The sequence below is a fragment of the Meriones unguiculatus genome, chromosome 1, assembly GCF_030254825.1.
Source record: "Meriones unguiculatus strain TT.TT164.6M chromosome 1, Bangor_MerUng_6.1, whole genome shotgun sequence".
NCBI classification, from domain to species: Eukaryota; Metazoa; Chordata; class Mammalia; order Rodentia; family Muridae; genus Meriones; species Meriones unguiculatus.
In genome coordinates, this window is record NC_083349.1 from 176,172,734 (window position 1) to 176,186,277 (window position 13,544).

Here is a 13,544-nt window from a genome sequence, read left to right on the forward strand (position 1 = left end):
GATGCAGGAAGTGCCCATACCGCTGCATGCAGGGTGGGACTGGGAAGCAAATCAGCAAGGCTCAACACATGTATGAGGGAAAGGATGCCTAAGGGCCACAGGAGGAAACAGATGAGCTTCACAAAGGAGGAAACATTTGACTGACATTTCAAAGTCGACTGCATTTTTACCAAACTGCATTCCAAACAGGGGGACTGGCACTTGGCCACGGTGGAAGCTTGAAGGAGGTACAGGCTCAGTCAAGTACCACAGTTCCACATGGTGGGAGATGGAGGGTGGCTGAGGTAGGAATGCTGCAAGGAGTCTGTGGCAAAGATTGTAGGATCTGGAGAATGAAGAGGAGTGCTACAGAGTGCTAACTTCTGGCTATGGAGTGGCCATTGCAACCACAAATGTGTGAACATGCGTGCCCCCCACATACATACACACAAGGGGGGGCGGTCAGTTGGGAAAAAGGGGGAGTCAAAAGGAGTGAAAGAGAGATAAGAAAGGGTAATAGGGATGAATATAACCACACTACAGTGCTATATATGTACACAATTGTGAACATTTAATTCAAAGAAAGAAATACAAGCTGCCCTACTTCCTCTGCTTTTGAGCTCCTGGAACACTGCTATCTTCTCTCCTTATGCCACGTGAGCACAATACAAAACAAATGCAGTCAGGCAAGCAATCAATACCTAAGGACTGGCTAATTCCCACCGTCTTCATCAATTAACAGGAAAGCCTCCAGCAAGTCCCCAGCGAACACTGTACCTTGGAATGAGAGCAAGAAGGAATGCTAAAATGGATCAAGGAGAGATCCCAGGGACTTCTAACCAGCTTCTACGTAGCAAGCACAAGCACAAGTCTGGAGCCTCACATACAGCGACACTCATTTACTAAAACAAAATGTATGAACAACAGTAAAGCATAAGGGACCAACAGTAGCAGGGCCAGGCTCAGAGCTGAGCCCAGGCCAGACTCTGTCATCCAGTCTGTGAAACATAAAGCAAGCACACCCCCAATTCTGAACCTCAGCTGACCCATCTGTAAAATGATGATCCTGAGAGGCCCATCTAGCCTTAAAAGAGCAGTGAAGCTAAGTGAAGAAATCCTGAAGGAAATTTTCTAAATCCAAATGTAAGACACACAGATAGGCAGAGTCAGGAAGAGCAGTCATCTCATCTCGAGAAGTATGAAGAAAGTAAGAAGGGAGGTAGGCAATGGACAGTGAAGAGAAGAGCAGAGCAGCTGGAGAACAAATGTGGTTCAGAGACCAGTGGGGCAACACACAGGCCCACAGACAGAGACTTGTGGCTTTCTGGATGACTTCCTGCATTCTCCTTCTGATTCTTGTTTCCTTTAACTGTTGTTCTCTTTCCACTTGTCATTTTATAGCAATCTATACTTCAGTTAATACAGCCATGGACCACACTCATCAGTGGGAAGGAGCATAAAAAAAAAGAACTGGATTTTATTTATTTAGAAATTGAGTTTCATTATTTTTTATTGTGTATAGGTGTGTGTGTGTGTGTGTGTGTGTGTGTGTGTGTGTGTGTGTGTGTCTGCATGGGTGTATACCACATGCATACAGTTTCTGTGGAGGTCAGAAGAGGGCATCTGATGCCCTAGAGCTGGAGTTATGGACTGTGTGGGCTGCCAAGAGGGTGCTGGTTGTCAGACCCAGATCCCCTGAAAGACCAGCAAGTGTTCTTAACCACTCATCCAGGCCCCTCTAATTTCTTCTATTTGGGAACAGGAAACCTGTCTTAGTTAGGGTTTTATTGCTGTGAAGAAAACCATGACCATGGCAACTCTTTTTTTGTTTGTTTGTTTGTTTGTTTGTTTCTAGACAAGATTTCTTGTGATAGCCTTGGCTGTCACAGAATTGCTTTGTAGACGAGGCTGCCCTTGAACTCACAGAAATCTGCCTGCCTCTGCCTCCCTGAGAGATGGGATTATAGGTATGTGCCACCATGGAAGGCCCATGGCAACTCTTACAAAGAAAACCATTTAATTCAGGCTGGATTATGGTGGGAAGCATGGCAGCGTGCAGACAGATGCGGTGCTGGAGAGGTAGCTGAGAGGTCTACAACCTCATCGGCAGGCAGCAGGAAGCGGCCCCAGCCCTCAGTGACACACTCGCTCCAACAAGGCTACACCTACTCCAACAAGGCTACACTCCCTAGTAGTGCCATTTCCTGAGTCTATGGGAGCCATTTTCATGCAAACCACCACAAAACCAGTGACCAGAAAAGTTTGAGAGACAGCTATAAGGCCACACGGACATTTGACAACACTACAAAGACTAAAACTCAAGTCTGGGAGTCTCAGAACTCCTCCCATGCGGAGTCTCAGTACAAAAAAAGTAAATGACCAGACAGTAGTGAATGTCTCTAGAGCTTTTCCTCCTAACCCTTGAATGTCCATAACCTGGCTAACTACTAACAAAATGGGTGTGTCCTGTGCTATGACTGAGGGTTCTCAGTGTGCACACAGGAATATCCAGAACTGACCTTGCCCCCAAGGGTCTCGAATTCTTGTGGGTTTATGGAAGAAGCGAAGAGCTGAGAGACAGAATATCACCACAGTGACAAAGAAAAGAAAGCATACTAAGGTCGCCCTGGTAATGAGCCTGGACTTGTATCTGTGCAGATCTGGAGCTGGCATCTTTGGCAACCGCCTTGTGTTGAGTGACAAGCACAGCAGTTTGCATAGCAAACACAGAAGGAGTGATTGATCTAATGTGAATGCATATGGGCAGAAGGGATCCGGTGCATTTTTCATTTGGAAGGGAAATCAAAAGCAGACTCCAGTGAAGTCTGTGCTGATTTTAGCTCATCATAATGAGTCTGTAACTTGTCGTGGTGGAAGCACATAATGGAATCAAACATTTTTCCGATCATTCTACACCCAATGGGAGAAAAACAAAGGATTTCTTCCCATTATCTTGAGATTTGACCTCATATACCCTAGGCTAGCCTGGCCTTCCCTATGTAGCCAGGATGACCTTGAACGTCTTCCTGTCTCCAACTCCTGAGTTTATACAGTGCTAAGGATCGAACCCAGAGCTTTGTGCATGCAAGGCACACACTCTGTTAACTGAGCTACATCCTCAATACAATTGGGAGAAAAACAGACTTAAACATTTTCTCCATGTATACTTATACACTGTATATAGTCTAACAATATTTACTGTTGAAGTTAATGAAAATAAAACAGATCACATAATTAACTAAAGCATAAGACCACTCTAAGACCCCATTCAGATACGAGAAACGGGAAGATTCCTCAACACCTAACAGTGTCGTGTACATAGCCTCAAAAATACTGTCTTATGGAAGGTGGCAAAGACATTTCCAGGGACACGTAAAACCTCCAACCCATTCCAACCTCATAAACACATGGTCTGCACATGTTTTCAGAGAACGTCTTTAATCCTTACCTTGGCTCTTCATCCCAGCTTCTCATTTTCCTAAATGCTCCCCCAATTCGTCTTCTCCCAGGGACCAAGAACATCTTCTTTCCTATCATGCCCCACATTACAGAATGTCACTTAACTTAAACTCAGAGTTCTGGCCCCCATTCATCCACGCCCCTTATGCTGACACCAAACACGAAGCCATGTTACAGGAATTCAAAGTCCAGGCTTGACATGTATGACATCACCATGGCTGGTCACTTGCCATCACCCCAGTAAGGAAGGGGGATCAGGTTCCAGAAGTAAACCAGGAAATGCCACCACAACATAGGCTGCCCCAGCTGAGCACACACACGGCACAAGCCACTCTAGACCACTGTTTGTTCCAGCTTGGCCAACCTCAAATGGCTCAAGAAAGAAGCCTGGCAATGACAAAGGACCACAGACTCCAGAGCCTGGCCTTCAGATCAGACAGGCTTGGCACTAAATGACACCAACATGAAAACCCATCCTCCCATGAAACTTCAAGTGTGTGTGTGTTTGTGGGGGAGAAGTAATCAGAATGTGGGCACCTACCAGGGACCAGGATACTTGAAGAATCACTTCCCTCTACTTTTTTCATCTTCCAACCTGTCTACAAGGGAAGGAATGACCATAATCACCTACTTATGTAGGAGGAAACTGGTGATGCAAAGCAGCCTGAGGGAAGAAAATCTGTCCTGGGGTGGAATTTTACTCTAAGGAAGCAGGCTAGAAATTGCTTCCAGAATAAAAGTCAACTACAGGGAGGCATCAGTATGGCGTAGTGAGGAACAGTGTCGGCAGGGGCTCTTACTAAGTACAGAGTGCATTCTATCTCTCTCTCCAGTGTGCTCACACACGCTTGCACAGTAAGTAGTGTCCCCGAGACCCCAGATGCTCTGGGATGTACAAGGGTCTGTGTTGTTCTCCTCTATAATAAGACAGTGAAGTCCAAAACTCTCTGTGAAGTAGATGGATGTGAAACCAAATGCTGACATCAAGACAAGTATCGGGCAAATTAAATTTTTTAAAAAAGGTATATACATATATGTGCATAAGTTTATATTCACAAATCAATATACCTATGATATATGTTAAACACACAAATATTTCTCTTTGTAGTTTTACACAGGCACATGAGTGTGATTTGTACTGGATGATCTAACCTGGATAGGTGAGCATGCTGATACTTACCCAGTACTCACAGTTCTTATTAGCTCTCAAAGGGGCTTTGAATTAGTGGCCTATCAGTGTGAAGATGCTCTGGGGCTCTAGGCGCTCCACAGATGTGAAGAGCAAGATCAGAAATAGGCACACAATCCAAAAATATCTAACTTTTGAGTCTCTGTATTAATGGCGCGTCAAACACAAAAGAGAACTCTTATCTCCCTTTCCTATTCACTGCTGAAGAAACTAAAGGGAAGTTTGATAGCCTTGCAAATATTAAAAAAAAAAAAAAGAAGGAGGCTGGAAGCAAAAGTGTTGGTCATTCATTACTGATGGACAGGACTCCTCAGTCGGTAAGGCGCCACCATCGTCACCTCTTCTGAAAAGTGAACGAGGGTGCGGGCAAACTCTTCCTGCTTTCCCAAGACAATACCTCCATCCGAGACACCCTTCCATTCACTAAGGAACAGCTTGTCCTACAGGATTTCCTTTACAGGATCAGGCCATCAGGATTACCTGACACAGCTGTCTTCTCCCTAGGGGCACATGACTATTAGGATTTAACTCTGAAACATTCCCCCAGAAGCTCCTATGTTAAAGGTGACAGGCTCTTAGGGCTTGGGGGAAATGACTGAATCATGAGGGGTCTGACTTATCAATGGATTAATCTGTTCAAAGAGTCAAAGTCTTAATGTATTATTGGGAAGGAATAGAATGAGGAGCTGGGGCCTACATGGAGGAAGTAAACTTCTGGGAAACATGTCTGAAGGATACTTGGGGCTATCAGTCTCTTTTCATCTCTTCTCTGCTTCTTGATTGCCATGAGGCAAACAGTTGTATTTTGCCACATCCTGCGGACTCTGTGTTCAGCATCACCATGGACCTAAAAGGTTGGAACTGGCAATCCTGGATGGAAATCTAGGAAACCAAGAGCCAAAACACATCTCTCTGCCCCTTTGTCATCTGTGCTGGAGATTTTGTCATGGTGATTGGTGACTAGTTGCATGTCTCAAACTTTTAGGCTTGTTTGTAACATTTTTAAAATGAATGCCATGTAAATAATCAATGAAAACCTGTGATTGTACAAAGGAACAAATGAACAATAAACAAACTAGCCTGTATCCTTGAACAGTGGAACCCTGCCAACACTCAAACACGTGCAAGCGGCCAAGCAACTCTGCTGGACACCCCCAGTGCCTGGAATCTCAGACATTTAATGTGTCTCTGCAAATGGGAATGGAAACTGGAGAGAGGCGAAACCCAGTCAAAGCTTCCCGCCAGCACTTCAGCTTTGAAAGGAAAGGGGCACGCCAGAACCATGGGCATGCCCCTTTCTGAGCGGTGTGTGTGTGTAATATGTTGGACATACATGCCCTGAACAATATAGGAATGAGTGAAATGTGATGTGCCAGGGCTAGAGAGCAATTAGGAAAACTCACTGCTCTTGGACCGGACCCAGGTTCAGTCCCCAGCACTCACATTGTGTCACACAAGTATTTACACCTGTTCCAGGGTATCCAATGTCCCCTTCTGACCTTAAGCACCAGGCACGCACATACAAACAGTCAAAACACACACATACATTAAATAAATAAACAAATAAATCAAAAAGGAGAGATTTGAATGAGACATGCCACCACCTCTTTTTGGAATCTGTTTTCTATCATTACTTAGTTGCACGTAGAAAGGACTGTTGGAGAGTTTCAATTCCTTGGGGATTAAGTGGGAGTACTCATTATCTCTTCCCCATAGGACGTGGGAGCCGTGATGTAATACATTATCATGTCATACTCTTGTCATGAGGAGGCCTGTTATGCCAGACACTGAGGTAAATGTGGGGGCGGACATCAGAAATCACTGTAATCTGTCCTTGCCCTTCCTGGTAAAGAATTTTGAAAGGATAAAGTACTGCTCAGATTAAGAGATTATAATGAGCCGCTACTGTCCACACTGCTTTCACCTGTGTCCATGTGGAGGCATTATCTCCCCCCTCTGAATGGAGGCCCCCAACAGCACCTGCCAGAGCTTCCTCCTTCCTGTTTTGTTTTGTTTTGTTTTTCTCCCTTGCACCAAGTTCCAGGTTTCTCACTCCTCAGAGGCGCAAGAAATCCATCCACCACCATCCCCAACCCTGTTACTGCACAAGGTAACAAAGGGCAATTTTTTTTGGCAACCCTTTGGCTCTTGGCTCCTCTTAGACGGCAAAGAGGCTCCAACACCAGCACAACAAGTGTTCTGGCACCTGACAGCTGCAGGGACAGATTCTGCCTAATCCCATCATCTCCCAAGGTCAAGGCCGCAAATGTGCCTGCATTCCAAATGCGCACACCAAATTAAGTTCATGAGATGAACTCCTGCCATCGACGGAGAGAGAAGTCGGCTTCCCACAGTCAGTTGCCAGCTCCTCCCCTGATCTACATCTTTCTTTGTGGTTGACTCTAATTCTTAAAGCTCTTAAGTGCTGAATTAAAAAACAAAAAAGAAAAGAAAAGAAAAAGAAACTAATCCTCTCAGGTAATGTTCCTGAATAGCTTGCTTTTAAACAAATAGGCAGAAACAGGTGTGGTGGCCTGTGCCTGCGACCTCAACATCGGAGAGTTAAAACAAAAGGATAATGCATTTGAAATCAGGAACAGAGCCAGACTCTGTCTCAGATGTCTGAGAAACAAACAGATGAATGAATAGCAACTAGCACTGTTCTGTTCATTTGCTACGTTTCTATCCCCTAGGATGCCAAATCTACTGGAGGACAAAGGAGGTAGCACTCTCAAGTGTCTGATGTCAAGAACACTAACCAGCACATAGTATGTGTTTAATAAACACTGGCTGAACCAACTGTGAGGCGGGCAATGGTGGAAGAAAACATTTATTCCAAAATCCTTCTTTTCAAGAGGAGCAACTGATGTCCTGACCTGGAAGCAGAAGTGTTGTTACCATAGCAACCACAGCTCCAAAAATAAATACCCTTCAAAGTTCCCACCAGCTTGGGGGATGTGGGAGCGAAGTGGGGACGGGGAGTGGGCTAACAGATATTTGTAGATTGTACACAGGGCCTCAGGTCAAACAGCAGACAAAATATTGCCCCTAGTATTATCCTACTTGCTAGGCAATTCGCCGTCTGACTATACTGAACCTGGTTTCTCTGAATAACGCCCACCTATAAAAGAACTGTAATCCCTGTCTCTCGAGGACGCAGACCAAACAAAGGAAAAACAAAGGAAACTAACAGACAAGCAAACCAATATAACAGTTCACATTTACATAAGTGTCATATGGGGGTAACTATTCTGATTCAAGAGGAGGCTTTGTCTAGAGAATGATTTATATTCGAATTCCATGAAAATCAAATTTCCTGCTTGCTTTTATCATTTCATTATTCGTTTATTCCTGACATACATATTCACCAAGCTCCTGCTCTGTTCCATGCAAAAGGCTTCTTTGGTGAATGAAGTAAACTGCCTTATGCAGCTCAGATTCTGGGAAAGGACATAGTGAGAACAGGTGACCCCAGCCCAACAGGGAGCACCGGAGTAAGGAAATATGCCCAGGAGGAAGGGTGAACTATGCCAAAGGAGAAGGCCATGGTGGGTGAAATAGGACTGCAGAGAGGAGGATAAAGGGAAGGGCTGGAATGGAGACCAGCCATGAAAATGGATACCAAAAGTGAAGACAGCAGTGGATGAAGGTGAGAATTCAGATCTAAGGAACCTTCTCTGTCATAGGGAACCTCCTGATGGTGAAGGGTGGCAATCCCTAGTCTAAGCATGGAGAATTGGTTTGGAGAGAATAATGACAGGTTCAGAGATGAACAGGTTAGCTGAGAAGATCCTACAGGAAACATGGGTTAGCCAGTGTGAGTATAAGCCAAAATGCCCATAAAATAGAGGGAGTTAGAGATAAAGAGAAGAAACTCATGGCTATAGTTTAAATGTCTGTTGCCTTCAAAATCTGTGGTGTGTGTGTGTGTGTGTGTGTGTGTGTGTGTGTGTGTGTGTGTGTGTATGATGGTGGCAGTATTAGGAGGTGAGGCCTTTGGAAAGAGAGAGGACCATGACTGTTCGCCCTTCTGGGTAAGGTTAATGCCATCATAACAGGGCCCTGTTGGTCCCCTCTTTACCTCCCTCTACCTTCTAACATGTGTGGAGATAGCATTCCTCTAGAGGACAAAGTTCAGAAGGCTTGACCATGGACTTCTTAGCCTCCAGAATTATGGGAAAACAAACATCTCTCTTTGTAAGTTACTCAACCTTGGAGATTCTGTTATGGCCCTATAAAATGAAATAAGGTTGTCATCCTAGAAAGAAATCGTTAAAGCAAGAGTTAATAAACTGTATCAAAGTTAGTAGGCATGCTTGAGAAGGAGAAGTGTGAGACAGAAGAAGAGAAAAGAAGAAGTGGAAATAAGAAGCCAGAGCCTCACATGGGCCATCATTGCAGTGACAGATGGATAGCAGTCTCTGCATTCTAAAAATGAGGTTGACATGTAGTTTTTCCAGATCTTACTGACAGATCGAAAATGGCAGCTCATAAATAATCAAAGCAACAGTAAACTACTGTTTCAGCGCACATTAACCAGAGCAGAAGACTCTGAGGCCCACAGACCGCCACAAATACCTCTGTTTCATTAACTTTGTCTTTTAAAAAATAAAAAGATACATATACTGTCTGTTTTAATCTCTTTTAAGATTTAGCATTTATATAGTACACACGTGTGTGTTTATGGGGGGAAAGGCACATGCACTCATGTGCCCATGTGCTATACATACATATGGAGGTCAGAGGCTAACAAATAGTCAATTCTCTTCTATTACGGGGAGTCTGGGGGTAGAACTCAGGTCATTGGGCTTGGTGGAATGTGATGGACAGGCAAGCTGAGAAGTTCCCACAGGAAACATGAGTTCCCACTACGTCATCTCAGCAGACGCCTTTCACAGTCTCACTGAGACTGGGGGGCATTAAACAACCTGCCCAGGACCACAGAGAGAACCAACCAATCAACAGAACCAGAGTCTCCACTCCATATTGCCCCTGTTGGCCTCTAAGACTGTGGACTCATAATAGGAAAATAGCATCTTCCTGCCCTGAAAGTCAAGAGAGATTGCCTGAACATCATGGTCTGTGGGATAGACTATATGATTCCATCCAGGCAACAGAGGTGGTGAAAGAGAAATGTCTCCCACAGTCTTATGTATTTGAGAACACGTGGTCACCAAATGGCGGTGCTGTTTAGGGGCTTATGAAACCGTTGGGAGTAGAGCCTCGCTAAAGGAGTATATTATTGTGTGAATGGAGGGAGGAAGTTAGGAGTCTATAGCCTCACTCTACTTCCCTCACTCTTTCCTTTCTCTGTGTGAATGGGACTGTGATCAGCAAGCCCCTGCTTCCCTGCCTGGCGCTGTGCCTTCTCAGCCATGATGGAGGCTGTACCTCCAGAATCCTCAGGTAAAATAAACTTTCTTAAATTACTTTTTAGTCATGATATTTTATCATAGCAACAGAAAAGTAATTAATGCAAATGGGATCCTTAGAAATTGAGAGCAACACACTTGGATGGCATGAGATCTGTATTGTATCCATCTCAGCCGCTGACCAGCTGGCTGCGTGGCTTTGGATCTCTCAGTTTCTTCACAGTTGAAATGAACACCTCATCGACCTATCTAACATAAAACCTAAATATTCACTCTCTGTCTCTCTCTTCTTTTCTTTGAGACAGAGTCTCACATAGCCCAGGCTGGCCTCCAACTTCTTCTGTAGCCAAGAATGAAGGCCCTCCTGCCTCCACCCTCAGAGCGCTGGGACGACACAACACCTGGTTTATATGATCTTGTGGACTCAACCCCAGCCTTCATGTATGCTAGGTGTGGGAGGGGGGCATCAAGGCACTGTAATCCCCCCTTCCTCTCTCTCTTGCCCACCAGATTCCTTCCTTGGACCCATTTTGTTTTCTTGTTTTAGTCCAAATACAATAATCTACTGCAATTATCTCTTATAGACTGTGAACTTCTCCATGGAGAAACCTTTGGTATCTCAGTCCATGCACAGAGCACAAGAGCAAGTCCTGCCAACGTCCCATGAGTGCTTGTTGAACTGTAAGAGTCACCTCTCTTGAGTTATCTAGTCTACACCTTAAAGCAAATCTCTCTGACAGTAAAACAAAAGATCTGACAACAACGGTATTTAGGAAGTGACAGAAGATGAAGACTCTTGAGAAAAAGGACTCTTGGTGTTTTATTAATTCTCACGAATGGGCAGGTCACTTCCCCATGGATAGCTGAAAATTTTTTCAAAAGGTCTGCCAGAGTCCAAAGAAAAAAAGTCCCTAGAAAAAACAAATTCATTAACTGGCAGAACAAAGCCAGGACTTCCCTCATACTCTTGAAGAAATGGCCCTAGTCACTAATAATGAGTCTCCAAAGGAATATAAAGGGTGATGGACAGCTAGTGCCCCTATGTCCCCACTGAGGGAGCTCAAGAGAAAAATAGTAAAACGTACCATGGGAGCTTTTCCTAGGTCTTTGGTAGAATTCTCTCAAAAGTACAGCTCAAAACATAGAAAGAAGCAACCAAATGAGGTAATGTAACCTGCTTTCCTTTTTGCTTTTGGGGGAGCAGTTTTCCCATGTCGGGGAGACATGGTTCACTATGGGCCCAGGTGTCGAGTGTGTCAGTCCTTGAGCTAAGGGCTGTTTTCTGGAGAAGTTCCACCTGCTCAGAATAACCTTTATCACTGCCATGCTATCCAGCCTGAGACTCAATAAAAAGGTCAAAAAGAACCTCAGAGTGTAATGACCCAGCCTAAAACAATGTTTGCTAGACCAAGAAGATTGCTTGGAGGTCAGCCTGGCACTAGCTGACGTGCTTGGGGGCCAGAGACCACAACAGAAGCTAAATGACATACCCACTTGGCAGGATTCCTTGGTCTGCTTTGGTAAGGCTCATCATCCGCTGGCTTCTCCAGGCATTGAGCTGCAGAGGACTTCCGTCCTTTTTTTCACCGGCTGTCTGTCCTATAATCTTAAAGGCCTTGAGTCTTTATTTGTGTTCCCTCCTTAAAACCCCTGGACTCAGGTAGGGTGTGGTGGCACATGCCTTTAATCCCAGCACTCAGGAGGCAGAAGCAGTTGGATCTCTGTGAGTTTGAGGCCAGCCTGGTCTACAAAGCGAGTCCAGGACAGCCAGGGCTATACCGAGAAACCTTGCTTCTTGAAAAAAAAAAAACAAAACAACCTTGGGTTTTCTATAGAAATAGGCCTTTTCTTATTAATGAGTTCTCTAGAGAAGCCTGAAATTGATGCTAATGAGCATAGCCTCAGAATTGGCCCATTCTTTCATAAACCTGAGTGATTAAGAACCAGAGCAATGCAGAGTGGTTGTTTAGCATGAAGAAGCTCTGGATTTGAGCTCCAGGACCACATAAACTAGACACGGTTTCTGTAATCCTAGAATTCTGGAGTTGGAGGCAAGAGAATCAGAATTTCAATCTCATCCTCAGCCACGTGTTTGAGGACAGCCTTGACTTCATGAGAACTTGTCTCAAGGAAGGAAGAAAGGGAGGAAGGAAGGAAGGGAGGGAGGGAGGAAGGGAGGGAGGGAGGGAGAGAGGGAGGGAGGGAGGGAGGGAGGGAGGGAGGGAGGGAAGAGCCTTCAAGGAAAAAGATACAAGAAGTAGAATTTTAGTTCACTACTAATTTTCAGAAAAGAAGTAGCAGGTGAGAGGAGATCAAAGACTATAACATCACTTAGACAACACAACTTCCTGAACTTCTTGGTCAGGTTACTAAACTCTTGGAAGTTCTCCCCCCACCCCTAATATATGAAAGACCTCCACCCACTCCTCACCTCATATGTTCCCTCATCTTACTCTATATACTCTATAGAACTCTTTATCTACATCATAAAATAAATACAATAAAATTCATAAGTTAGGTATTTCTTTGGGGGATGGGAACCAGCTTACAGCTGTTGGGGCAGAAGAGGTAGCAGAAGAGTTAGTTTCAGAAGTAGAAGTAAGAGTGAAACAAAGAAGAAAAAGAGAGGGAAGAGCCCCAGGAGTTGTTTCAACTGGATGTAAATCTTTACATGAATGCTAGAAAAAGGAATGAATAAAATAGGCATTAATGAGATTGAAGGAAAGGTAAATATAGAACTACAAAGACTGAGCTCTTCTTTGTCTCCTGTTTCAGCTGAACATTTTTAAAGTTTGGAGAAAATTTAAAACTTTGATCTGAGATTTCCTTGGGTATAACAGCATTACTGAGAGCCATCTAGACTGGGACAGGGGTTGAGCTAATGGCCCTTCCATTAGCATAGTCTGGACAGAAATGGAGATGGAAGGAGGCCACCCAAAAGGAAAAAAAAACAAATGTTACATAATAAAGTTGTCTAATATTACATCAACACCTCAAATGAGGCTTAGAAGAACAGGCAGGCATGTTAATGACGGAACAAAGATGACCAGGGTCCCTTAGCCAAACCCCTTAGAAGCCTTAAGCTTTTGACCCAGAAGCCCCATGCCCTGTAGCATCAACCTGGTGAAACTTCAATGAGATCTATTAGAATGAGAGAACATCAGCCTGTAAGGGTTAATAAAATTTTAAAGGCTGGAATGCATAAAGAGGTTTCATAAAGAGAAAAAAAAATGGTGTGTCTTTTTTACCTGAATTTTTTAAAGGGAGAAAAATTCTGTCTGTCTGGGAAATATCTGCCCTGCTGAGAACTATAAAACCCAAACCTGTTGTTAAAATTCCGGTGGCAGTTCTAGTTGGTAAGCACAGATTAATGGTATTAAGATGAAAACCCACAGGAGAATTGGTATGTTCCAGGCAGGCTTTAAGGGAAATAGTTGAGCTGCTCTCCCTGATTATGTTATAAGCATGGACCTCATGAAGACCGGATAACACTTTTCACACCTCAATGCTATAAAGCAAAAGGCATGGGACTCTGTCCTCTAAGC

At 44.2% G+C, this 13,544-nt stretch overlaps 1 protein-coding gene across 6 annotated transcripts in view; it reads right to left on the reverse strand.

The window, feature by feature from the left end:
* Gramd1b (GRAM domain containing 1B) overlaps positions 1–13,544 on the reverse strand; it is a 228,321-nt gene that overhangs the window by 133,077 nt on the left and 81,700 nt on the right. The gene's annotated exons all lie outside the window — the stretch shown is intronic.